This window comes from Pseudophryne corroboree, chromosome 1 (genome assembly GCF_028390025.1).
Source record: "Pseudophryne corroboree isolate aPseCor3 chromosome 1, aPseCor3.hap2, whole genome shotgun sequence".
In the NCBI taxonomy this organism is placed as follows: domain Eukaryota; kingdom Metazoa; phylum Chordata; class Amphibia; order Anura; family Myobatrachidae; genus Pseudophryne; species Pseudophryne corroboree.
The window spans coordinates 1,082,019,254-1,082,045,545 of NC_086444.1; the positions used below are offsets into that span (position 1 = coordinate 1,082,019,254).

Consider the following 26,292-nt stretch of genomic DNA (forward strand, 5'->3'; position numbering starts at 1 on the left):
GGGTGGGGTGAGTTCAATCTGCAATCTAAATTGCAGTGTAATAATAAAGCAGCCAGTATTTACCCTGCACAGAAACAAAATAACCCACCCAAATCTATCTCTCTCTACACATGTTATTTCTGCCTCCCCTGCAGTGCACATGGTTTTGCCCAACTGCTAAAAAATGTCCTGCTGCGATCAACTTGGAATTACCCCCATTGACTTATGTGCGATTTTGACTATGTGATTCTAACTATGCGATATTGAATATGTGTGCTTGCGATTTTGGCTATGTGCGATTTTGAGTATACTTTGTACTAGATAGTCATAATTAACTTGCCTGCACAGTCTATTTTCTCTTGCGATAGCGACCCCATGGGACCGCGCATCGGTATCGCAAGCTGTGTACACATGGTGCAATTTGCACTAACTTTCCTTGCGATTTTGATATATATTGTCAAAATCGAAAGGATATATCGCACCGTGTGTATGCACCTTTACAGTCAGCGGATCTTCACTTCAGCAACCGAAGGCCTCATTTTGGATAGGGTTAAATTTATGTTCTTCACCAAATTCACTCTGAGCGGTTTTGGGGGGGAAAATCGTCAGTTAAGTGGTTAAGACACCGATGCATTGGTTCTTTTTTGTTGTTTTGCTTATTTTAATATTGTCACATTGAAACCGATAAGTATATATTGTGAAAGTTGCACAAAATCCCAGAAGAACAATTAAAGGTGTGTTCTTTCGGGTAATTTTCAAAATATGCATAATTAAAGCAAAATCAGATAAGATAAGATGGCATTTCATTTTTACCTTTGCCTTCGGAATTAGTCATGTTCAATTGTAGAACTGGCATAACGCTTGAGTACCTTAATTTTGAAGCCACTAAATACTTTTGTTTAATACAGGTTGAGTATCCCTTATCCAAAATGCTTGGGACCAGAGGTATTTTGGATATGGGATTTTTCCGTATTTTGGAATAATTGCATACCACAATGAGATATCATGGTGATGGGACCTAAATCTAAGCCCAGAATGCATTTATGTTACATATACACCTTATACACACAGCCTGAAGGTAATTTTAGCCAATATTTTTTGTAACTTTGTGCATTGAACAAAGTGTGTGTACATTCACACAATTTATTTATGTTTCATATACACCTTATACACACAGCCTGAAGGTCATTTAATACAATATTTTTAATAACTGTGTATTAAACAAAGTTTGTGTACATTGAGCCATCAGAAAACACAGGTTTCACTATCTCACTCTCACGCAAAAAAGTCTGTATTTCGGAATATTCCGTATTTCGGAATATTTGGATATGGGATACTCAACCTGTATCAATATAAGATGTAACAGAATTAGTATACAATTATATGGCTGGTACGCCTTTTCATCTTTCCCCCAGCCTCCAATCTGTGGTCACATGGTTCACAGAAAAATGATCAGAGAATCCTCCAAATGACCTATCGCTGCACAGCAAGGGGTATAAGAGGATCTTCACTGGTACTAGCAAATGGCCTGAAAACAGTCCTTCCTGCTACGCCTTCAGTTCTCAGTTCTAAATTAACAGCAGCTCCACTTGTAGAATTGCCTACTGTACAAGTGGTGCTGTTTGCTAAATTCCCACTCCCAGCCGGTCCAGTCTTCCGGTCACAGCCAGTCCAGTCTCATGGTCCCAGCCGGTCCAGTGATACTCCCAGCTCCAGCCGGTCCAGCGATACTCCCAGTGCCAGCCAGTCCAGTGATACTCCCGGTTCCAGGCGGTTTCAGACGCTCTGGTCTCCAGGTCCTTGCTGGTTCAGTCTCCTGGTCCTAGCTGGTCCAGTGATACTCCCAGTTCCAGCCAGTCCAGCGATACTCTGTTGTCAGCTGATCCAGCAATACTCCGGTGCCAGCCACTCCAGCAATACTCCCGGTACCAGCCGGTCCAGCAATACTCCCGGTACCAGCCAGTCCAGCAATACTCCTGGTACCAGCCAGTTCAGCATTATTCGAAGCCCGACTTCTTGCATTCCAGTCCAGTTTTAAGTCTGGTTCCACTGCAGTCAAGTCCAGTTCTAGCCCGGTCAGCACTCCAGTCTGGTTCCGGTCTGGTTCTATTTCAGCTCAGTTACAGACTGTGCAATAAGTGACAGCATCCCAGTTGCAGTCCAGTCAGCACGTTAGTCCAGTTTTCACCTCTATACCAATTCTGCCTTCTCCAGTACCAGCTGATATAGTACTACTCAAGTCTACCACAAGCAGTTTGTTCTATTATTAATTCAGTTTCAACTTAAGTGTCAGCTTCCACAGCCTGCACACAAGTATTCTAATCCTACACTCCAGTTCCATCTCTTCCTCCGGGAACATCAAAACCCAGTCTCGTGACTACTAGTGATTTTTATCACTGTGAAACAGTGATTCCATTACCAATGCAATTGCCCTAAAGCAGGCTTTTTCAACCAGTGTGCCATGGCACACTAGTGTGCCGCGACCAGTTTCAAGGTGTGCCGCGGAGCCAGAGCAGCTTCCTGTACGTTCAGAGTGAACTGTTGGCCCGGGCTCTTCTTAGAGGGTCAGTCATGCTCTGGCTGTGACCTATGCCTTGATGACGCGGCGGTGTGATATCATAGGTCACGGCTGCAGCGTCTCACCAACCAGCCAGCCCACCCGCCTGCATACACATCTTCCAGTTCCCGCTTGCATCCACAGCTTTCCTTGCCCACCCACATCCACACCTGTCCGACCGCCCGCTGCTCAGTATTCGCAGCACTCCACTATGAACAATACCCGCCACTGAGGGACAGGGAGGAGGACAGCTAATCTGTAGGGGCTAATATTTGTTATGTTATTTCTCCTGTGGGGAGCAATAGGATTTATGGGGGAAACAATGTGAATAATTCATGTGGGGACCAATAGGATTTATGAGGGAAGAAATGTGATTGATTTATGTGTGAGCAACATGATTTATGTGGGGAGCAATGCAATTTATGTAGGGAGCAACATGATTTATGTGGGGAGCAATGCAATTTATGTAGGGAGCAACATGATTTATGTGGGGAGCAATGTGATTGTTTTTCCTGTGTAGGCCGATGTATGTGTGGATTCTTTTATTACTGTGATGGCCAATGTGTGTTTTTAGTTTTTTTCTGTGGGGATGGTGTGCCTTGGCTATTTTAAAATATTGTTCGGTGTGCCGCGAGTAAAAAAAGGTTGACAATCACTGCCCTAAAGCATCATTCAAAAATTGTGTAAGCTTTCTTAAGCAGATTGTTTAACATTATTCACTTTTTCCATACATCATAAATAACTCATCACTAATTATTTACTTCCCATATTTGCTGGCTTTTTAACCATATCTTTTCTGTTTCAATGGGCTTTAAGAACTTTAAACTAGTTTTTACATAGATTACTGTATATACAGCACAGTATTTTGTATTTTGTTGATTGTACTGTATTTATCAGTAAGTCCTAGTGAATGAACTTAAATCCTGCTCAACGACTTTTTGAAATTCAAATCGCCTCACCCTTAAATTAGAGTAGAAAACAGTCATCGTTATGTTTCAAATATTTATTTAAACATAATGTTACTTCATTAGAAATGTCTCAGAATCACATGGTGTGTCAGACACAATATGAACATCATGATTGTATATTTTTCCAGGAACCTGATGATTTTTTTTAACACCTAAAAACTTATATACTATGGGACCTTTTCAAAGTTAATGCTCTAATGAAAAGTTCTAAGTCCACTGAGATATCAAAAAATTCATTTTGAAGTGTGTGCAAAGGGAAGCCCTCATCCCAAAGGTCTACGTCTTTCTAATTCCTCCAGCGATGATTCCATATCTGACTCTGCAGATTCCGTGTAAACTGTAAACAGTAGATATTTCTTCCAAATGAGTTTATATAGGTTGGATTTGTAATCTCTGTTAGAGATGGACATGAGATAGAATTAGAGATGAAGTGGAGCCGGGGATAGAAGGAAAAGGCAGGGACCTAGGTATTAGAAGCAGAAAAAACGCAGACTGCAGAACAAGGAGCACGGCGGTGCTGTAATATCCAGTATTCAGCTACTGAGAATGCATAGGACCTAGGAACAGCATTTTAGGAGTAGAGGTACTATAACCTAAGGATAATACTGACCATAGTCATTATCTGAAGGACAGCCCCACAATGTGACATCATGTAAACTAAGGAACTATGATGGTTCATAAAATAAACTAGGGCACTATTATGGGGCATAATATTACTAGGGCACTACAATGGTTCACAAAAAAGGACTAGGGCACAATTATAGGGCATAAAATTAATAACTGCTGCGGAGAGGTGTCTCTCAAGAAGCACTGGGACAGTGTTGTCTTCAAATGCTATGGGGCCCACAAAGTTCTGGTTCCACCCCTGGGCGGGATACATATGATATCCCATCTGCTGGAATCCCAGTGGCAAAGCAGCGAGTATTCTCGCAGGTTGTATTCACACTCAGTTGCTGGTGTGTGAACCCACTCAGTTCACACTCAGTTGCTGGTGTGTGGGTGGTCAGGATTCCGGCTGTCAGTATTTCACCGGTGTCGGGATTCCGGCGTCAGTCTCCTGACAGCTGGCATATTGACTGCATCCACCCTAGGCATGTCCATGGCGCAATAATATCAGTGATTGACAGGTGCAGTCATGACTACTTCATTAACGAATCTATAATATCAAAGGGCACTTACTGTAGCAAAATCTCTGCCCACCTGTCATTTGATAAAACGTACCTTTTATTATTGTTGTGTGCCACCTTTGCCAGTCCTTGGGTTCTCCGCAGAAGTAGCTCAATGCCTGAAATGGCAGGTTGTCAGAAACCATGATATTTTTAAGTAGCGCCAGTATTATTGACAAGTGCATAGGAAATATTTCTCAAATAAAGGACTCCTTTAATTTCTAAGGTTACATGTGTGTACAGCTTAGCTCCTGTAATATCAGTACATATGACAGTTAAAATGACTGACCTCTCACTTATCTTTATGGAAAAATGTAACTTAGTGAATGAAGAGACTACTTACTGGAATGTGTATTGTCTGTAAGCTCATACTGTTTTTTGTTTTGTTCTTTTATCCTCTTACGCTTTATCCCTTTATTATGTCTATGTGGGCAAATATTATCGTTCTGTGAAATAAAGTGAGGAGTGACCGAGACCAGCAGTAAGCTCAGTGATACCCTGCAATCAGAAAATGATCCTATAAGTTAGTTTGTTTTAGGTGTCTTCTTGTGTGCTTACCTGTTACAGTATGTCACCCACTAACCGACAGTGTTTACTGTAAACTGTGTGTGTTTTACTTAAGTACACCATGAGATTTGTGACTTCTTTAACCCGTGACAGATATCTGCATGCCTTTATTGTGTTGGTAACGTGCGACGAATGCACAGCACTAAACAGGGCAAGGTTAAAAAGAGGCTTGGCAGCGGCAAAACTGGTTTTGTCTACTGTTTTCTCTCTCTCTCTCCCTCTCTCTCTCTCTCTCTCTCTCTCCCTCTCTCTCTCTCTCTCCCTCTCTCTCTATTTCCTATTTTAATTAAAATATTTGTTACTTTAACACATGTGTGCCTTGCTTCTCTGAAGAGCATGGATTTCAGTGGATATGATGTTTAATCTCATGGTGTTCTCAGTACAACTGGCATATGCTAAGTGAAAATTTCACAAACCTTCGAAAGAGAAGTTGAGGTGTTGCCCATGGCAACCAATCAGATGGTAGCTATGGTTTATCTACCACGTGGGTCTTCAACCTGCGGCCCTCCAGCTGCTGTGGAATTACACATCCCAGCATGCCCTGCCTCAGGTTAAGCATACCTTAATAGCAAAACTGTGGCAGGGCATGCTGGGATGTGTAGTTTCACAGCAGCTGGAGGGCTACAGGTTGAAGACCCAGGATCTAGTACTTTCTATAAAGTAATAGTTAGAATGATGGATTGCTATGGGCACCTGATCTCCACTTGTCATCATTAGAACGTTTCATCACAAGTCCCGAATTCACTTGTCATCACAAGTCCCGAATTCTGGCTATACCACCTGTGTAAGCATTACCTATTAGTTACAGGCAAGGCTTCTGCGGTCAAGTGTTCAGCCGCCTTTTCAGCTCAGATGAACAGATTGTGGGAGTTTGATCAGTTCTGAGATTGGAGAAATGAAACAGGTGCCTATAAGGAAAAAAAAGACAAAACAAACCTGTCTTTCGTATAAGCAGCAGAAACTGCTCTCACAGATATTCTAAATTGGGAGTCCCTCTCCGAGCTATACTGTGTCAGTAGCTAAGGAAAACCCAACTGAATACACCGTGCAAACGACCAGTTTCTCCATTGTAGTAAAGGTATCTGGAGAGGAATGCTGTACTGGCCCTTGGCCAGTAAGAGCTCACTGAGCAGGATAAAATTTCAGTTTGGATGTGCGGGAAGTTGCTTGTGTTAGTTGGGAGTAAGATTCTGGTTTGGTGAGTTTAAGATCAGGGAGTATACCAGTTAGAGACAGGCTTTTCACTGTGTGTGAACAGAGTGAAACTGATAAGACAGCCCCAGTCAACCCTTTGTGCTAGCTGCCTATATTACTTTTTCCTTTATTTAACTAAAGCAGCGTGGGTATTTGTGTGCCTTGGGAGGGCTCACATACCTTTAATGTTTTGTGTCTAGTCAGGCTTTTTTATGTTGCATTAAAAGTATGCTTCTGAGCCCCTATTTAAAATATTGGAATGTGCAGCTTTTGGGCAGTGAGCATTTGAGATTAGTGGGGACCTGCTAATTGTGAGTTTCTCTGCTGTGCATTCTTCCAGTGCTCAGAGGAAAATAAGTGAGACAGGGGGAAGACTGCAGCGCAAGTTAAGGCTGGAGAGTTCTGTTGCTACTAACGACAGGAGGTGCCCTGCGCTCCTCCTGAGAGTGTAAAGAGAAAGTAGGAGATACAGTAGTGTTTGAGTCACACTGAAACGTCTCCCGGCACTGAGTAGTTATACCAAGCATTACAGGGAAACGGCTTGGTGGCTGGAGGAGAAACCAACAACCAGGTAAGTTTTGACCTTAAGTAAACCGAGTTATTACAAATTACCAGGGACCATAATCAGTAACGTCAAGATGGTTTTGCTCTCGTGTCTCTCACTAGGTTGTTAAAATAATACTGGAAGTTAAATATTCTTTTTTTTTTGTTTGTTTGTTTGGTATTGCCTTGTGACTATCCAAAGTTAACTAAAAGAGAATGTTTTAACTGCAAGTGGAATAGACCAAAATATTGTGACCCCCCCCCCCCCCTCTCCTAGACCCACACATGTAGGGGCACCAATAATTTGTGTTAATAAATAGCAAAATAGCCCTGCTTCACTACTTGCCATATGTTTTGCAGTTATCAATAGCATTTATTCATCTTTTATGCTGAACTGAAATTAATTAGGTCTTTGAAAAGAACTGGAATAAATATGTTAGATTTTGATATTATTCTCAGGAATGTTGGCGTTATACTTGTTTACTTGACACCTGTTGCATGTATTCTGCCTCTGGAAATATCTGTCCCAGAATTGTCCCTATTTTTTTAAGGCTTGATCATAGATGAATTAAAAACATCTGTTGTTCTGTATGCATTTTTATATATGGATTATTTTTACACTATATAAGGTTATATTTATATAACAGGATAGGAAATCACCTGGTTACATCAAAACAGGTATGGCAAAGCAGCTGGGGGGGGGGGGGGGGGGGGGGCTGAACAGCAGCACAGGATTTCATCCCAGAATAAAATATACACCCATGACGTCAGTCGTGAGCTGACAGGCTGCTGTCCAGTGCTCCGGCCAATTTGCAATACGTGTTTTGACGCTGGGTTTCCTACCCATGTTGTTGTAAAGGCTGCGCAATTTTACAACTAACATATACAGCGGTCATACATGTAATGAGATGACATGTCCAGAGTCTGAATGGTTTGTTCTCCTGCATTGATTCACCTGTCCAGCAACAACTTGTCCGTGGACATTCCATAACTATGTCCTCATACGTTATGCTCTGTGCATTGCATGCTCTGTTCTCTACACATCACTTTCACTTGTCACATGGTTATGTTGCGTGCACTAGATGTTTTACATTTGGCACCTGAAGCCTATTGAAGTAATTATAAACCCCCCTTCCCCACCACCACTACTAGTTGCTTTCATAGAGGTGTACCCCACTCATTCTGTGTGTAGTATCTACGTCTGATTCTACGGGTGTGGATTTATTAGATCTACGCTAAAAAGGTCTACAGTCAATAGGTCTACCACTAATGGCAGACATGAATAGGTCAACAGGGTCAAAAGGTCAACATAGAATAGGTAGACAGTACGAATGGTCGTCAGGGTCAAAAGGTTGACATGGAAATGGTCGACACAAAAAAGGTAGACACAATTTTTTTTTTGGGGGGTGCTTTGTCACTTTTCTACCACAAACAAGCCCCATTAGTGTACTGCATCCCCTCGCATGGCTTGTGAAGGTGCCTCACTGCGCTCCCAATCGTAGACCATGTGGATGGTAAAGTGTGAAAAAGTTGAAAAAGATGAAAAATAAAAAAACTTTGTGTCGACCATTGTCATGTGACCTTTTGACCCTGTCGACATTTTAACCCTGTCTACTTTTTACATGTCGACCTTTTGACCCTGTCGACCTAATGCATGTCTACCATTAGTGATAGACCTATTGGCAGTAGACCTTTTTAGTGTAGATCCAAAGTCCAGATACCGTTTCTACAACTTACGTTTACTTTAAGCAGTGCACATATAATCTATACACCGGCATCATTTCCTCTGTACACAAATACCAAGAGGGTACTGCTTGTAACATTTGCACCTGAGGGCCTTAGGGAAATGATGAGTGCAGATGGTCAGGTGAACGCTTAGGGCATACATTTCACCATGCAGAACGGACAGACTGTTCCTCTATAGCACCTGCTACTATGTTAAAGAGTAGACTTGCTTGCTCAACGCTCTACAGGAGCTGTCATTATGAATTATCAAAGCTGATACACCTATAAAAAAGGTCATCATTATATGTGCTTTCCACATCATTCCTGTTCAAGCCATATATTCTTATTGAAGTATGACATTTCTATTAAGAGCTAAGTAAGTTTGTAAAAAGCAGAAGCTGTGCTGTTGCTATAGCAACCGATCAGATTCTAGTTATCATTTCTCTGTTGCATTCTAGAAAATGATAGACAGAAGCTGATTGGTTGCTATGGGCAACACCACCAATTGTCTGTTTTAGAATCTAGTAAATCTACCCTTTTCTGTGATAAAACAGGTGAAAGCAGAACATAGACCAACAATGGTCCTCAAGGCACACTAACAGTCCAGGTTTTGGGGATAGCCGTACTTGAGAACAGGTGACAGGTACCTCAATTATTTAGATTTAACCATCTCTGCCCAATCATGGATATCACTAAAACCTGAACTGTTACTGTGCCATGGTTGGGAAACACTGTCATAGACTATGCAGGGAGTTCACATGTACTGTATTTAGATAATATGTTTACAGGACAACTGAAATCAAGTAGAATATGGATGTCACATAATGAATGTCATTGCTCCTGACCACTACATCATGTGCCCTCAAGTAGTAACACAGGTCCTGATTCAAGTTCAGTGGGACTTACGGCGCATGCGTCCTCCGTTTTCTGCCGGCCAGTGGTGTCTTCTGATGTTGCGTCTGCATGACGCCTCCTGCTGCTTTAACATATGAGTGCTATCACTGCTGCTTCCATGTAAGAAGCAAGTATGGCTACTCTAACAAAATCTGCATCAGGCCCCCCTGTGGCTAATATTGAACAATTATTTTTTTGGCAAGGAAGAAGCTTGGCATAAGGTGAAAGAAAATCAGCTGTCAAATACAAGTTAACGTATAAACATTGAAACCTGAAAGGGATTAATAGTTCAAGACTGAAAATATCCAAATACACTTGTTAATGAAACTTACTGTATTTTCAAATACATCACAATCAGAATAAAAATAGATGTTAGACTTGAATTAAAGCATATTATCCAAATATAGTATATAGCTACAGTTCCACTGGTTTGCCGGCAGTTGGGATCCCGTCGGTCAGGATACCGACCCTGGAATCCCAGCTAACGGGATATTCCCACTTGTGGGTGTCAATGACACCCATAGAGTGGTAATAGAACCTGTAGCGAGCGCAGCGAGAATGCCAGCTCACCTCCCTGCCGGCATTTTGGCAGCCGGGTTCCTGACGTGGGTATGCTGATCCCGGCCGCCGGCATTCCATACCCAACCCGCTGAACTAAATCCTGTAATAGTAAATGAGAAATCAGACTGGATATATTTGTGCAGGCTGGCAGGAGACTTCCTCCATGCTCCTGTTTGTACAAGGATGTTATAGCACTGTACGGGGCCTGTATACAGTCGTCTCCATGGAAGAAACTGTGGCAGCACCATTTCATTGGTTATTCTGAACTATGGTGCTGAAGAAAGCACAAAACAAAATGGCTCCTGCGGTCACAAGGTGGTGAATTCAATGGGTGCACGATGTGCGGTGTTAGCTCTACTAATCATATTATATACTATTGCTATTGTGTCTTAATTTAAGTCGCTGGCCAAGAAAAGGGGGGTTTCCGGGAAACTGGAAACCCCCTTGCATTTGCCTATGAGTGAAGACAACACGATGGTGTGATTTGCTGTGAATTGAATTAGTGTAACCTTACCCCACCTCTTGCTGCAAATCGCTGAGAGACACCAATACAAAACACAGGAGGATGTTAAAACAGGTTCCGGTATGAATGGTCGACCATGTTAAGGTTAAAATATTACAGGTTGAGTCTCCCTTATCCAAAATGCTTGGGACCAGAGGTATTTTGGATATCGGATTTTTCCGTATTTTGGAATAATTGCATACCATAATGAGATATCAAAGCGATGGGACCTAAGTCTAAGCACAGAATGCATTTATGTTTCATATACACCTTATACACACAGCCTGAAGGTCATTTTAGCCAATATTTTTAATAAATTTGTGCGTTAAACAAAGTGTGTGTATATTCACAAAATTCAGTTATGTTTCATATATACCTTATACACACAGCCTGAAGGTCATTTAATACAATATTTTTAATAACTTTGTGTATTAAACAAAGTTTGTGTACATTGAGCCATCAAAAAACAAAGTTTTCACTATCTCACTCTCACTCAAAAGATTCCGTATTTCGGAATATTCCGTATTTCGGAATATTTGGATATGGGATACTCAACCTGTATTTTCTCACAGCTGAGTGGAACAGGAGCACAGACAATGTTAATGTGCACAGTCATATATTTTAGAAAACATTTTCACCAATGACATTTAAATGGCAAAACCTACCTTGCTAGTGATACTCAGAAGTATTTCCCTCTTTTGTGCTGTGGGATACACAGCTAATGTCTTACCTCTTATACCCCTTTTACACCTACGAGCACGGGTCGCAGCCGGGAGCCTGACACGGGAGCTGCCCCCTGCTGCGACCCGTGCTCGGTCCCTTTTCCATTAGCAGTCACAACCCGGCATATGCCGGGTTGGTGACGCTTCTAGCTACACGGCACGGGCGGCGCAGGGAGATCACATGATCTCCCAGCGCCGCCCATCCATACAGTGTAAACGGGAGCCGTGTCGCATCGGCACGGCTCCCGTTTACACTACACCCTACCCGGATCATTCCCGTGTCCTACCCAGGTAAATAGCCGGGTAGGATTCACGGGTCACTTGATCCGGGTTGACCCTTTTCCACTTGCCAAAAACACGGGTAAATGCGCGCCCCCGTGCATTTACCCGTGTTTTTTAGGCTAGTGGAAAAGGGGTATTATTTTCCTCTGTTTCTGGTATTTTCCTTTAAATCAATTTAATCATCCGCTGGGGCATCTTTTACGGATTTTAATCAATAACAGGGAGTTCTTCTGTTTCTCCTGGTAAGTGATCTAGCTTCATTCTCCAGGAACTATTGTCAGTATCAATACAATAGCTTCCTGCTTGTATTCCCACCAATGAATGCCTGGCTTGTATCATCCTTGGATTTCTCTTTAAAGAGGGAATGGCTTGAGTCCGAGATTAAAGAAATTGCAGCTACGGTGCAGACGCAGAGCTAAGCGTATGGCGATTAGCAGAGCATGTACTGAGTATGTTCTCACTGCACATGTCCAGAAAAATGAACGCACACTAACATGTCAATGCAGAGCTCTACACATTGGCCCTCATTCCGAGTTGTTCGCTCGCAAGGCGATTTTAGCAGAGTTGCTCACGCTAAGCCGCAGCCTACTGGGAGTAAATCTTAGCATCTTAAAAATGCGAACGATGTATTCGCAATATTGCGATTACACACCTCGTAGCAGTTTCTGAGTAGCTTCAGACTTACTCGGCATCTGCGATCAGTTCAGTGCTTGTCGTTCCTGGTTTGACGTCACAAACCCTCCCAGCGTTCGCCCAGACACTCCTCCGTTTCTCCGGCCACTCCTGCGTTTTTTCCGGAAACGGTAGCGTTTTTTGCCACACGCCCATAAAACGGCCTGTTTCCGCCCAGTAACACCCATTTCCTGTCAATCACATTACGATCGCCAGAACGATGAAAAAGCCGTGAGTAAAATTACTAAGTACATAGCAAATTTACTTGGCGCAGTCGCAGTGCGAACATTGCGCATGCGCATTAAGCGGAAAATCGCTGCGATGCGAAGATTTTTACCGAGCGAACAACTCGGAATGAGGGCCATTGTCATTTTATACTTACGACACAGTACTGAATGTGGAGGGTGAAGGGTAATATATGGCCATTTTACTTCCAGCTCAGCATCAGCCTTTTGGGGTTATATTTATTATTGGGCTATTTGTCAAAGCCCTTTATTTGATTGTTTTAAAGTGCCAATAAAAAATGAATGCTGGTTTAGTATTTATATATGGTCAAAGACGCTGATCACTGGCGGTTTTGACAAAAAGCAAAACAGTTATTATATGTCTGTGAGTTTTGAACAGGCCATTCCTCAAAGGTTCAAAGTCCCAGCGTTCCTACCTCTCGTCTCCACTTTTGCTTCACCAGTCCGGAGAATGCCATTCATTTAACAGATTTTATCGTAATGGTCAATTCAATCTACGGCAAGCTGCTGTTGTCATAGGAATGGCCACACACACAGATCAAGTTTTAAGTGTGCCAGATTTTCCACCCAAATAGTTTACATTGTTTGTTAATACAACTATAACTTCCAGCTGACTGTAAATGGCATTTTTGTTGTATTTTAAAAGGGGGGAGGGGCAGAGCTGATATTTAAGAATGTAACATCCTGCATGTACCAGGATGCTGAGTGCAGGTGGAAGAATTTCCTCACATAACCTGTATTGCAAGGAAAAGAATACATTGAAATCTATGAAAGATCTGAGACATTGCTAATTTAGCTTAAAGGTCAAGTACTTGGTTTATATATGTAAAAAAAATATTTTTTTATATACTGGGCCAGATATACTAAGCCTGAAAAGTGATAAATATCACAGTGATAAAGTACCAGCCAATCGGCTCCTAACTGTCATTTTTCAAACACAGCCTGTAACTTGACAGTTAGGAGCCGATTGGCTGGTGCTTTATCACAGTGATATTTATCACTTTTCAGGCTTAGTACATCTCCCCCACTATGTAATATATATAATGGCTTTTTTTAATTGTTGTAAGATGCACTACAGTGTATCAGCTAAAGCACAAAACTCTGGAGGCAGCTATTGGCTGAACTAGTATTTATTAGAGATGTGCACTTGAAATTTTTCGGGTTTTGTGTTTTGGTTTTGGGTTCGGTTCCGCGGCCGTGTTTTGGGTTCGACCGCGTTTTGCCAAAACCTCACCGAATTTTTTTTGTCTGATTCGGGTGTGTTTTGGATTCGGGTGTTTTTTTCAAAAAACACTAAAAAACAGCTTAAATCATAGAATTTGGGGGTCATTTTGATCCCAAAGTATTATTAACCTCAAAAACCATAATTTCCACTCATTTTCAGTCTATTCTGAATACCTCACACCTCACAATATTATTTTTAGTCCTAAAATTTGCACCGAGGTCGCTGGATGACTAAGCTAAGCGACCCTAGTGGCCGACACAAACACCTGGCCCATCTAGGAGTGGCACTGCAGTGTCACGCAGGATGGCCCTTCCAAAAAACACTCCCCAAACAGCACATGACGCAAAGAAAAAAAGAGGCGCAATGAGGTAGCTGTGTGAGTAAGATAAGCGACCCTAGTGGCCGACACAAACACCTGGCCCATCTAGGAGTGGCACTGCAGTGTCACGCAGGATGGCCCTTCCAAAAAACACTCCCCAAACAGCACATGACGCAAAGAAAAAAAGAGGCGCAATGAGGTAGCTGTGTGAGTAAGATAAGCGACCCTAGTGGCCGACACAAACACCTGGCCCATCTAGGAGTGGCACTGCAGTGTCACGCAGGATGGCCCTTCCAAAAAACACTCCCCAAACAGCACATGACGCAAAGAAAAAAAGAGGCGCAATGAGGTAGCTGTGTGAGTAAGATAAGCGACCCTAGTGGCCGACACAAACACCTGGCCCATCTAGGAGTGGCACTGCAGTGTCACGCAGGATGGCCCTTCCAAAAAACACTCCCCAAACAGCACATGACGCAAAGAAGAAAAAAAGAGGCGCAATGAGGTAGCTGTGTGAGTAAGATAAGCGACCCTAGTGGCCGACACAAACACCTGGCCCATCTAGGAGTGGCACTGCAGTGTCACGCAGGATGGCCCTTCCAAAAAACACTCCCCAAACAGCACATGACGCAAATAAAAATGAAAGAAAAAAGAGGTGCAAGATGGAATTGTCCTTGGGCCCTCCCACCCACCCTTATGTTGTATAAACAGGACATGCACACTTTAACCAACCCATCATTTCAGTGACAGGGTCTGCCACACGACTGTGACTGAAATGACGGGTTGGTTTGGACCCCCACCGAAAAAGAAGCAATTAATCTCTCCTTGCACAAACTGGCTCTACAGAGGCAAGATGTCCACCTCATCATCATCCTCCGATATATCACCGTGTACATCCCGCTCCTCACAGATTATCAATTCGTCCCCACTGGAATCCACCATCTCAGCTCCCTGTGTACTACTTTGTGGAGGCAATTGCTGCTGGTCAATGTCTCCACGGAGGAATTGATTATAATTCATTTTAATGAACATCATCTTCTCCACATTTTCTGGAAGTAACCTCGTACGCCGATTGCTGACAAGGTGAGCGGCGGCACTAAACACTCTTTCGGAGTACACACTTGTGGGAGGGCAACTTAGGTAGAATAAAGCCAGTTTGAGCAAGGGCCTCCAAATTGCCTCTTTTTCCTGCCAGTATAAGTACGGACTGTCTGACGTGCCTACTTGGATGCGGTCACTCATATAATCCTCCACCATTCTTTCAATGGGGAGAGAATCATATGCAGTGACAGTAGACGACATGTCCGTAATCGTTGTCAGGTTCAGTCCGGACCAGATGTCAGCATCAGCAGTCGCTGCAGACTGCCCTGCATCACCGCCAGCGGGTGGGCTCGGAATTCTGAGCCTTTTCCTCGCACCCCCAGTTGCGGGAGAATGTGAAGGAGGAGATGTTGACAGGTCGCGTTCCGCTTGACTTGACAATTTTGTCACCAGCAGGTCTTTGAACCCCAGCAGACTTGTGTCTGCCGGAAAGAGAGATCCAAGGTAGGTTTTAAATCTAGGATCGAGCACGGTGGCCAAAATGTAGTGCTCTGATTTCAACAGATTGACCACCCGTGAATCCTTGTTAAGCGAATTAAGGGCTCCATCCACAAGTCCCACATGCCTAGCGGAATCGCTCCCTTTTAGCTCCTCCTTCAATGCCTCCAGCTTCTTCTGCAAAAGCCTGATGAGGGGAATGACCTGACTCAGGCTGGCAGTGTCTGAACTGACTTCACGTGTGGCAAGTTCAAAAGGTTGCAGAACCTTGCACAACGTTGAAATCATTCTCCACTGCGCTTGAGACAGGTACATTCCACCTCCTATATCGTGCTCAATTGTATAGGCTTGAATGGCCTTTTGCTGCTCCTCCAACCTCTGAAGCATATATAGGGTTGAATTCCACCTCGTTACCACTTCTTGCTTCAGATGATGGCAGGGCAGGTTCAGGCGTTTTTGGTGGTGCTCCAGTCTTCTGTACGTGGTGCCTGTCCTCCGAAAGTGTCCCGCAATTCTTCTGGCCACGACAGCATCTCTTGCACGCCCCTGTTGTTTTTAAAAAAATTCTGCACCACCAAATTCAAGGTATGTGCAAAACATGGGACGTGCTGGAATTTGCCCATATTTAATGCACACACAATATTGCTGGCGTTGTCCGATGCCACAAATCCACAGGAGAGTCCAATTGGGGTAAGCCATTCCGCGATGATCTTCCTCAGTTGCCGTAAGAGGTTTTCAGCTGTGTGCGTATTCTGGAAAGCGGTGATACAAAGCGTAGCCTGCCTAGGAAAGAGTTGGCGTTTGCGAGATGCTGCTACTGGTGCCGCCGCTGCTGTTCTTGCGGCGGGAGTCCATACATCTACCCAGTGGGCTGTCACAGTCATATAGTCCTGACCCTGCCCTGCTCCACTTGTCCACATGTCCGTGGTTAAGTGGACATTAGATACAACTGCATTTTTTAGGACACTGGTGAGTCTTTTTCTGACGTCCGTGTACATTCTCGGTATCACCTGCCTAGAGAAGTGGAACCTAGATGGTATTTGGTAACGGGGGCACACTACCTCAAGAAATTGTCTAGTTCCCTGTGAACTAACGGCGGATACCGGATGCACGTCTAACACCAACATAGTTGTCAAGGCCTCAGTTATCCGCTTTGCAACAGGATGACTGCTGTGATATTTCATCTTCCTCGCAAAGGACTAATGGACAGTCAATTGCTTGGTGGAAGTAGTAAAAGTGGGCTTACGACTTCCCCTCTGGGATGACCATCGACTCCCAGCAGCAACAACAGCAGCGCCAGCAGCAGTAGGCGTTACACGCAAGGATGCATCGGAGGAATCCCAGGCAGGAGAGGACTCGTCAGAATTGCCAGTGACATGGCCTGCAGGACTATTGGCATTCCTGGGGAAGGAGGAAATTGACACTGATGGAGTTGGTGGGGTGGTTTGCGTGAGCTTGGTTACAAGAGGAAGGGATTTACTGGTCAGTGGACTGCTTCCGCTGTCGCCCAAAGTTTTTGAACTTGTCACTGACTTATTATGAATGCGCTGCAGGTGACGTATAAGGGAGGATGTTCCGAGGTGGTTAACGTCCTTACCCCTACTTATTACAGCTTGACAAAGGCAACACACGGCTTGACAAATGTTGTCCGCATTTCTGTTGAAATACTTCCACACCGAAGAGCTGATTTTTTTGGTATTTTCACCAGGCATGTCAACGGCCCTATTCCTCCCACGGACAACAGGTGTCTCCCCGGGTGCCTGACTTAAACAAACCACCTCACCATCAGAATCCTCCTGGTCAATTTCCTCCCCAGCGCCAGCAACACCCATATCCTCCTCATCCTGGTGTACTTCAACACTGACATCTTCAATCTGACTATCAGGAACTGGACTGCGGGTGCTCCTTCCAGCACTTGCAGGGGGCGTGCAAATGGTGGAAGGCGCATGCTCTTCACGTCCAGTGTTGGGAAGGTCAGGCATCGCAAACGACACAATTGGACTCTCCTTGTGGATTTGGGATTTCGAAGAACGCACAGTTCTTTGCGGTGCTTTTGCCAGCTTGAGTCTTTTCATTTTTCTAGCGAGAGGCTGAGTGCTTCCATCCTCATGTGAAGCTGAACCACTAGCCATGAACATAGGCCAGGGCCTCAGCCGTTCCTTGCCACTCCGTGTGGTAAATGGCATATTGGCAAGTTTACGCTTCTCCTCCGACAATTTTATTTTAGATTTTGGAGTCCTTTTTTTACTGATATTTGGTGTTTTGGATTTTACATGCTCTGTACTATGACATTGGGCATCGGCCTTGGCAGACGACGTTGCTGGCATTTCATCGTCTCGGCCATGACTAGTGGCAGCAGCTTCAGCACGAGGTGGAAGTGGATCTTGATCTTTCCCTAATTTTGGAACCTCAACATTTTTGTTCTCCATATTTTAATAGGCACAACTAAAAGGCACCTCAGGTAAACAATGGAGATGGATGGATACTAGTATACTTATGGATGGACCAGCGACTGCCGACACAGAGGTAGCTACAGCCGTGGACTACCGTACTGTGTCTGCTGCTAATATAGACTGGATGATAATGAGATTAAATTAATATATATATATATATATATATAATATCACTAGTACTGCAGCCGGACAGGTATATATATTTATTATGTAATGACTGATGACGGACCTGCTGGACACTGTCAGCTCAGCAGCACCGCAGACTGCTACAGTAAGCTACTATAGTAGTATGTATCAAGAAGAAAAAAAAAAAAAAACACAGGTAGGTGGTATACAATTATGGATGGACCAGCAACTGCCGACACAGAGGTAGCTACAGCCGTGGACTACCGTACTGTGTCTGCTGCTAATATAGACTGGATGATAATGAGATGAAATTAATATATATATATATAATATCACTAGTACTGCAGCCGGACAGGTATATATATTTATTATGTAATGACTGATGACGGACCTGCTGGACACTGTCAGCTCAGCAGCACCGCAGACTGCTACAGTAAGCTACTATAGTAGTATGTATCAAGAAGAAAGAAAAAAAAAACCACGGGTAGGTGGTATACAATTATGGATGGACCAGCGACTGCCGACACAGAGGTAGCTACAGCCGTGGACTACCGTACTGTGTCTGCTGCTAATATAGACTGGATGATAATGAGATGAAATTAATATATATATATATATATATATATAATATCACTAGTACTGCAGCCGGACAGGTATATATATTTATTATGTAATGACTGATGACGGACCTGCTGGACACTGTCAGCTCAGCAGCACCGCAGACTGCTACAGTAAGCTACTATAGTAGTATGTATCAAGAAGAAAAAAAAAAAAAAAACACGGGTAGGTGGTATACAATTATGGATGGACCAGCGACTGCCGACACAGAGGTAGCTACAGCCGTGGACTACCGTACTGTGTCTGCTGCTAATATAGACTGGATGATAATGAGATGAAATTAATATATATATATATATATATATATATATAATATCACTAGTACTGCAGCCGGACAGGTATATATATTTATTATGTAATGACTGATGACGGACCTGCTGGACACTGTCAGCTCAGCAGCACCGCAGACTGCTACAGTAAGCTACTATAGTAGTATGTATCAAGAAGAAAGAAAGAAAAAACCACGGGTAGGTGGTATACAATTATGGATGGACCAGCGACTGCCGACACAGAGGTAGCTACAGCCGTGGACTACCGTACTGTGTCTGCTGCTAATATAGACTGGATGATAATGAGATGAAATTAATATATATATATATATAATATCACTAGTACTGCAGCCGGACAGGTATATATATTTATTATGTAATGACTGATGACGGACCTGCTGGACACTGTCAGCTCAGCAGCACCGCAGACTGCTACAGTAAGCTACTATAGTAGTATGTATCAAGAAGAAAGAAAAAAAAAAAAAAACACGGGTAGGTGGTATACAATTATGGATGGACCAGCGACTGCCGACACAGAGGTAGCTACAGCCGTGGACTACCGTACTGTGTCTGCTGCTAATATAGACTGGATGATAATGAGATGAAATTAATATATATATATATATATATATAATATCACTAGTACTGCAGCCGGACAGGTATATATATTTATTATGTAATGACTGATGACGGACCTGCTGGACACTGTCAGCTCAGCAGCACCGCAGACTGCTACAGTAAGCTACTATAGTAGTATGTATCAAGAAGAAAGAAAAAAAAAAACACGGGTAGGTGGTATACAATTATGGATGGACCAGCGACTGCCGACACAGAGGTAGCTACAGCCGTGGACTACCGTACTGTGTCTGCTGCTAATATAGACTGGATGATAATGAGATGAAATTAATATATATATATATATATATATATATATATATATATATAATATCACTAGTACTGCAGCCGGACAGGTATATATATTTATTATGTAATGACTGATGACGGACCTGCTGGACACTGTCAGCTCAGCAGCACCGCAGACTGCTACAGTAAGCTACTATAGTAGTATGTATAAAGAAGAAGAAAGAAAAAAAAAAACGGGTAGGTGGTATACAATATTATATATATATTATATACAATTATATATATATATATATATATATATATATATTAAACTGGTGGTGATTATTAAACTGGTGGTCAGGTCACTGGTCACACTATCAGCAACTTGCAACTAGTACTCCTAAGCAGACAATCACAATATATATTATACTGGTGGTCAGTGTGGTCACAATGGCAGTGTGGCACTCTGGCAGCAAAAGTGTGCACTGTACGTTATATGTACTCCTGAGTCCTGCTCTCAGACTCTAACTGCTCCCCACTGTCAGTGTCTCCCCCACAAGTCAGATATACATTATACAGTCACACTATCTATCTATCACTTCAGCAAGTAGTAGTACTCCTCCTAATGCTCCCCAAAATTACTACTGTGTCTCTCTCTACTCTAGTCTCACTCTCTTCTCTATAAACGGAGAGGACGCCAGCCACGTCCTCTCCCTATGAATCTCAATGCACGTGTGAAAATGGCGGCGACGCGTGGCTCCTTATATAGAATCCGAGTCTCGCGATAGAATCCGAGCCTCGCGAGAATCCGAGCCTCGCGAGAATCCGACAGCGGGATGATGACGTTCGGGCGCGCTCGGGTTAACCGAGCAAGGCGGGAAGATCCGAGTCGCTCGGCCCCGTGTAAAAAAAAATGAAGTTCGGGCGGGTTCGGATTCCGAGGAACCGAACCCGCTCATCTCTAGTATTTATGAGAATCTAATCTGTCAATTAACTAGTGTTTCGTGCTTGGTTACATCACTAGGTGTTCATGAATTGCTAGGTTGCATTCTAATGAATATTGCCTCAGCTTACACAACAGCTGCTTACAGTGTGTGCAGACATCAGGTGCACTTTAACATATTTCTCAAAACTGGGGGTCCTCATATTGAGACATTTTTCAAAAGGAGGCACTGATCCATCATGAAGCATGCGTGGCCACACACCCAGGAATTTCCTTACTGCTCCGCCAGGGCCGTATTAACCCTAGGCTTTCAGGTATCTCGGGGCCCCTATGGCACTTCAGTATTTCACCCCACTACAGCTGACGCTTGGGAAGCAGAGCTTATGCCATCATTTACACTTTCGGTATTCACATGTACACACATACTAGTGATGTGCACCGGGAATTTTTCGGGTTTTGTGTTTTGGTTTTGGATTCGGTTCCGCTGCCGTGTTTTGGATTCGGACGCGTTTTGGCAAAACCTCCCTGAAAATTTTTTGTCGGATTCGGGTGTGTTTTGGATTCGGGTGTTTTTTACAAAAAACCCTCAAAAACAGCTTAAATCATAGAATTTGGGGGTCATTTTGATCCCATAGTATTATTAACCTCAATAACCATAATTTCCACTCATTTTCAGTCTATTCTGAACACCTCACACCTCACAATATTATTTTTAGTCCTAAAATTTGCACCGAGGTCGTTGGATGGCTACGCTAAGCGAAAAAAGTGGCCAACACAAACACCTGGCCCATCTAGGAGTGGCACTGCAGTGTCAGGCAGGATGGCACTTCAAAAAAATGGTCCCCAAACAGCCCCAAACAGCATATGATGCAAAGAAAAAAAGAGGCGCACCAAGGTCGCTGTGTGACTAAGCTAAGCGACACAAGTGGCCGACACAAACACCTGGCCCATCTAGGAGTGGCACTGCAGTGTCAGGCAGGATGGCACTTCAAAAAAATTGTCCCCAAACAGCACATGATGCAAAGAAAAATGAAAGAAAAAAGAGGTGCAAGATGGAATTGTCCTTGGGCCCTCCCACCCACCTTTATGTTGTGTAAACAGGACATGCACACTTTGATGAACCCATCATTTCAGCTACAGGGTCTGCCACACGACTGTGACTGAAATGACTGGTTGGTTTGGGCCCCCACCAAAAAAGAAGCAATCAATCTCTCCTTGCACAAACTGGCTCTACAGAGGCAAGATGTCCACCTCATCATCATCCTCCGATTCCTCACCCCTTTCACTGTGTACATCCCCCTCCTCACAGATTATTCATTCGTCCCCACTGGAATCCACCATCTCAGGTCCCTGTGTACTTTCTGGAGGCAATTGCTGGTGAATGTCTCCACGGAGGAAATGATTATAATTCATTTTGATGAACATCATCTTCTCCACATTTTCTGGAAGTAAACTCGTACGCCGATTGCTGACAAGGGGAGCGGCTGCACTAAACACTCTTTCGGAGTACACACTGGAGGGTGGGCAACTTAGGTAAAATAAAGCCAGTTTCTGCAAGGGCCTCCAAATTGCCTCTTTTTCCTGCCAGTATACGTACGGACTGTCTGACGTGCCTACTTGGATGCGGTCACTCATATAATCCTCCACCATTCTTTCAATGGTGACAGAATCATATGCAGTGACAGTAGATGACATGTCAGTAATCGTTGGCAGGTCCTTCAGTCCGGACAAGATGTCAGCACTCGCTCCAGACTGCCCTGCATCACCGCCAGCGGGTGGGCTCGGAATTCTTAGCCTTTTCCTCGCACCCCCAGTTGCGGGAGAATGTGAAGGAGGAGCTGTTGACGGGTCACGTTCCGCTTGACTTGACAATTTTCTCACCAGCAGGTCCTTGAACCTCTTGTGTCTGCTGGAAAGAGAGATACAACGTAGGTTTTAAATCTAGGATCGAGCACGGTGGCCAAAATGTAGTGCTCTGATTTCAACAGATTGACCACCCTTTGAATCCTGGTTAAGCGAATTAAGGGCTCCATCCACAAGTCCCACATGCCTAGCGGAATCGCTCTGTTTTAGCTCCTCCTTCAATGTCTCCAGCTTCTTCTGCAAAAGCCTGATGAGGGGAATGACCTGACTCAGGCTGGCAGTGTTTGAACTGACTTCACGTGTGGCAAGTTCAAACGGTTGCAGAACCTTGCACAACGTTGAAATCATTCTCCACTGCGCTTGAGTCAGGTGCATTCCCCCTCCTTTGCCTATAACGTGGGCAGATGTATAGGCTTGAATGGCCTTTTGCTGCTCCTCCATCCTCTGAAGCATATAGAGGGTTTAATTCCACCTCGTTACCACCTCTTGCTTCAGATGATGGCAGGGCAGGTTCAGGAGTGTTTGGTGGTGCTCCAGTCTTCGGTACGCGGTGCCTGAATGCCGAAAGTGGCCCGCAATTCTTCGGACCACCGACAGCATCTCTTGCACGCCCCTGTCGTTTTTTAAATAATTCTGCACCACCAAATTCAATGTATGTGCAAAACATGGGACGTCCTGGAATTTGCCCAGATGTAATGCACGCACAATATTGCTGGCGTTGTCCGCTGTCACAAATCCCCAGCAGAGTCCAATTGGGGTAAGCCATTCTGCGATGATGTTCCTCAGTTTCCATAAGAGGTTGTCAGCTGTGTGCCTCTTATGGAAAGCGGTGATACAAAGCGTAGCCTGCCTAGGAACGAGTTGGTGTTTGCGGGATTGCTGCTACTGGTGCCGCCGCTGCTGTTCTTGCTGCGGGAGGCAATACATCTACCCAGTGGGCTGTCACAGTCATATAGTCCTGAGTCTGCCCTGCTCCACTTGTCCACATGTCCGTGGTTAAGTGGACATTGGGTACAACTGCATTTTTTAGGACACTGGTGACTCTTTTTCTGACTTCTGTGTACATTTTCGGTATCGCCTGCCTAGAGAAATGTAACCTAGATGGTATTTGGTACCGGGGACACAGTACCTCAATCAAGTCTCTAGTTGCCTCTGAATTAACGGTGGATACCGGAACCACGTTTCTCACCACCCAGGCTGACAAGACCTGAGTTATCTGCTTTGCAGCAGGATGACTGCTGTGATATTTAATCTTCCTCGCAAAGGACTGTTGGACAGTCAATTGCTTACTGGAAGTAGTACAAGTGGTCTTCCGATTTCCCCTCTGGGATGCCGATCGACTCCCAGCAGCAACAACAGCTGCGCCAGCTGCAGTAGGCGTTACACTCAAGAATGCATCGGAGGAATCCCAGGCAGGAGAGGGCTCGTCAGACTTGCCAGTGACATAGCCTGCAGGACTATTGGCTTTCCTGTGTAAGGTGGAAATTGACACTGAGGGAGTTGGTGGTGTGGTTTGCAGGAGCTTGGTTACAAGAGGAAGGGATTTAGTGGTCAGTGGACTGCTTTCACTGTCATCCAAAGTTTTTGAACTTGTCACTGACTTATGATGAATGCGCTGCAGGTGACGTATAAGGGAGGATGTTCCGAGGTGGTTAACGTCCTTACCCCTACTTATTACAGCTTGACAAAGGCAACACACGGCTTGACACCTGTTGTCTGCATTTGTGTTGAAATAATTCCACACCGAAGAGGTGATTTTTTTTTAAATTTTGACCAGGCATGTCAATGGCCATATTCGTCCCACGGACAACAGGTGTCTCCCCGGGTGCCTGACTTAAACAAACCACCTCACCATCAGAATCCTCCTTGTCAATTTCCTCCCCAGCGCCAGCAACACCCATATCCTCATCCTGGTGTACTTCAACAGTGACATCTTCAATTTGACTATCAGGAACTGGACTGCGGGTGCTCCTTCCAGCACTTGCAGGGGGCGTGCAAATGGTGGAAGGCGCAAGCTCTTTCCGTCCAGTGTTGGGAAGGTCAGGCATCGCAACCGACACAATTGGACTCTCCTTGGGTATTTGTGATTTAGAAGAACGCACAGTTCTTTGCTGTGCTTTTGCCAGCTTAAGTCTTTTCATTTTTCTAGCGAGAGGATGAGTGCTTCCATCCTCATGTGAATCTGAACCACTAGCCATGAACATAGGCCAGGGCCTCTGCCGTTCCTTGCCACTCCGTGTCGTAAATGGCATATTGGCAAGTTTACGCTTCTCATCAGACGCTTTCAATTTTGATTTTTGGGTAATTTTACTGAACTTTTGTTTTTTGGATTTTACATGCTCTCTACTATGACATTGGGCATCAGCCTTGGCAGACAACGTTGATGGCATTTCATCGTCTCGGCCATGACTAGTGGCAGCAGCTTCAGCACGAGGTAGAAGTGGATCTTGATCTTTCCCTATTTTAACCTCAACATTTTTGTTCTCCATTTTTTAATGTGTGGAATTATATGCCAGTATCAATAGCAATGGCCTACTACTATATATACTGCACACAACTGAAATGCACCACAGGTAAGGATGGATAATATACCTGACGACACAGAGGTAGGTAGAGCAGTGGCCTTCCGTACCGTACTGCTATATATACTGGTGGTCACTGTCAGCAAAACTCTGCACTGTACTCCTCCTATATAATATACTGGTGGTCCCCAGTGCCCACAATAAAGCAGTGTGAGCACAGATATATGCAGCACACTGAGCACAGATATGGAGTGTTTTTCAGGCAGACAACATATACTGGTGGTCACTGGTCAGCAAAACTCTGCACTGTACTCCTCCTATATAATATACTGGTGGTCCCCAGTGCCCACAATTAAGCAGTGTGAGCACAGATATATGCAGCACATTGAGCACAGATATGGAGTGTTTTTCAGGCAGACAACGTATACTGGTGGTCACTGGTCAGCAAAACTCTGCACTGTACTCCTCCTATATAATATACTGGTGGTCCCCAGTGTCCACAATTAAGCAGTGTGAGCACAGATATATGCAGCACACTGAGCACAGATATGGAGTGTTTTTCAGGCAGACAACGTATACTGGTGGTCACTGGTCAGCAAAACTCTGCACTGTACTCCTCCTATATAATATACTGGTGGTCCCCAGTGCCCACAATTAAGCAGTGTGAGCACAGATATATGCAGCACACTGAGCACAGATATGGAGTGTTTTTAAGGCAGGCAACGTATACTGGTGGTCACTGGTCAGCAAAACTCTGCACTGTACTCCTCCTATATAATATACTGGTGGTCCCCAGTGCCCACAATTAAGCAGTGTGAGCACAGATATATGCAGCACACTGAGCACAGATATGGAGTGTTTTTCAGGCAGACAACGTATACTGGTGGTCACTGGTCAGCAAAACTCTGCACTGTACTCCTCCTATATAATATACTGGTGGTCCCCAGTACCCACAATTAAGCAGTGTGAGCACAGATATATGCAGCACACTGAGCACA

The 26,292-nt window shown here is 44.1% G+C and overlaps 1 protein-coding gene across 1 annotated transcript in view; it reads left to right on the forward strand.

The window, feature by feature from the left end:
* Positions 1–6,480: 6,480 nt before the first annotated feature.
* RBM47 (RNA binding motif protein 47) overlaps positions 6,481–26,292 on the forward strand; it is a 226,709-nt gene continuing 206,897 nt past the window's right edge. The window contains exon 1 of the mRNA XM_063921032.1: positions 6,481–7,002. The gene's annotated coding sequence lies outside the window, so the exon portion shown is untranslated. The remainder of the gene's footprint in view (positions 7,003–26,292) is intronic.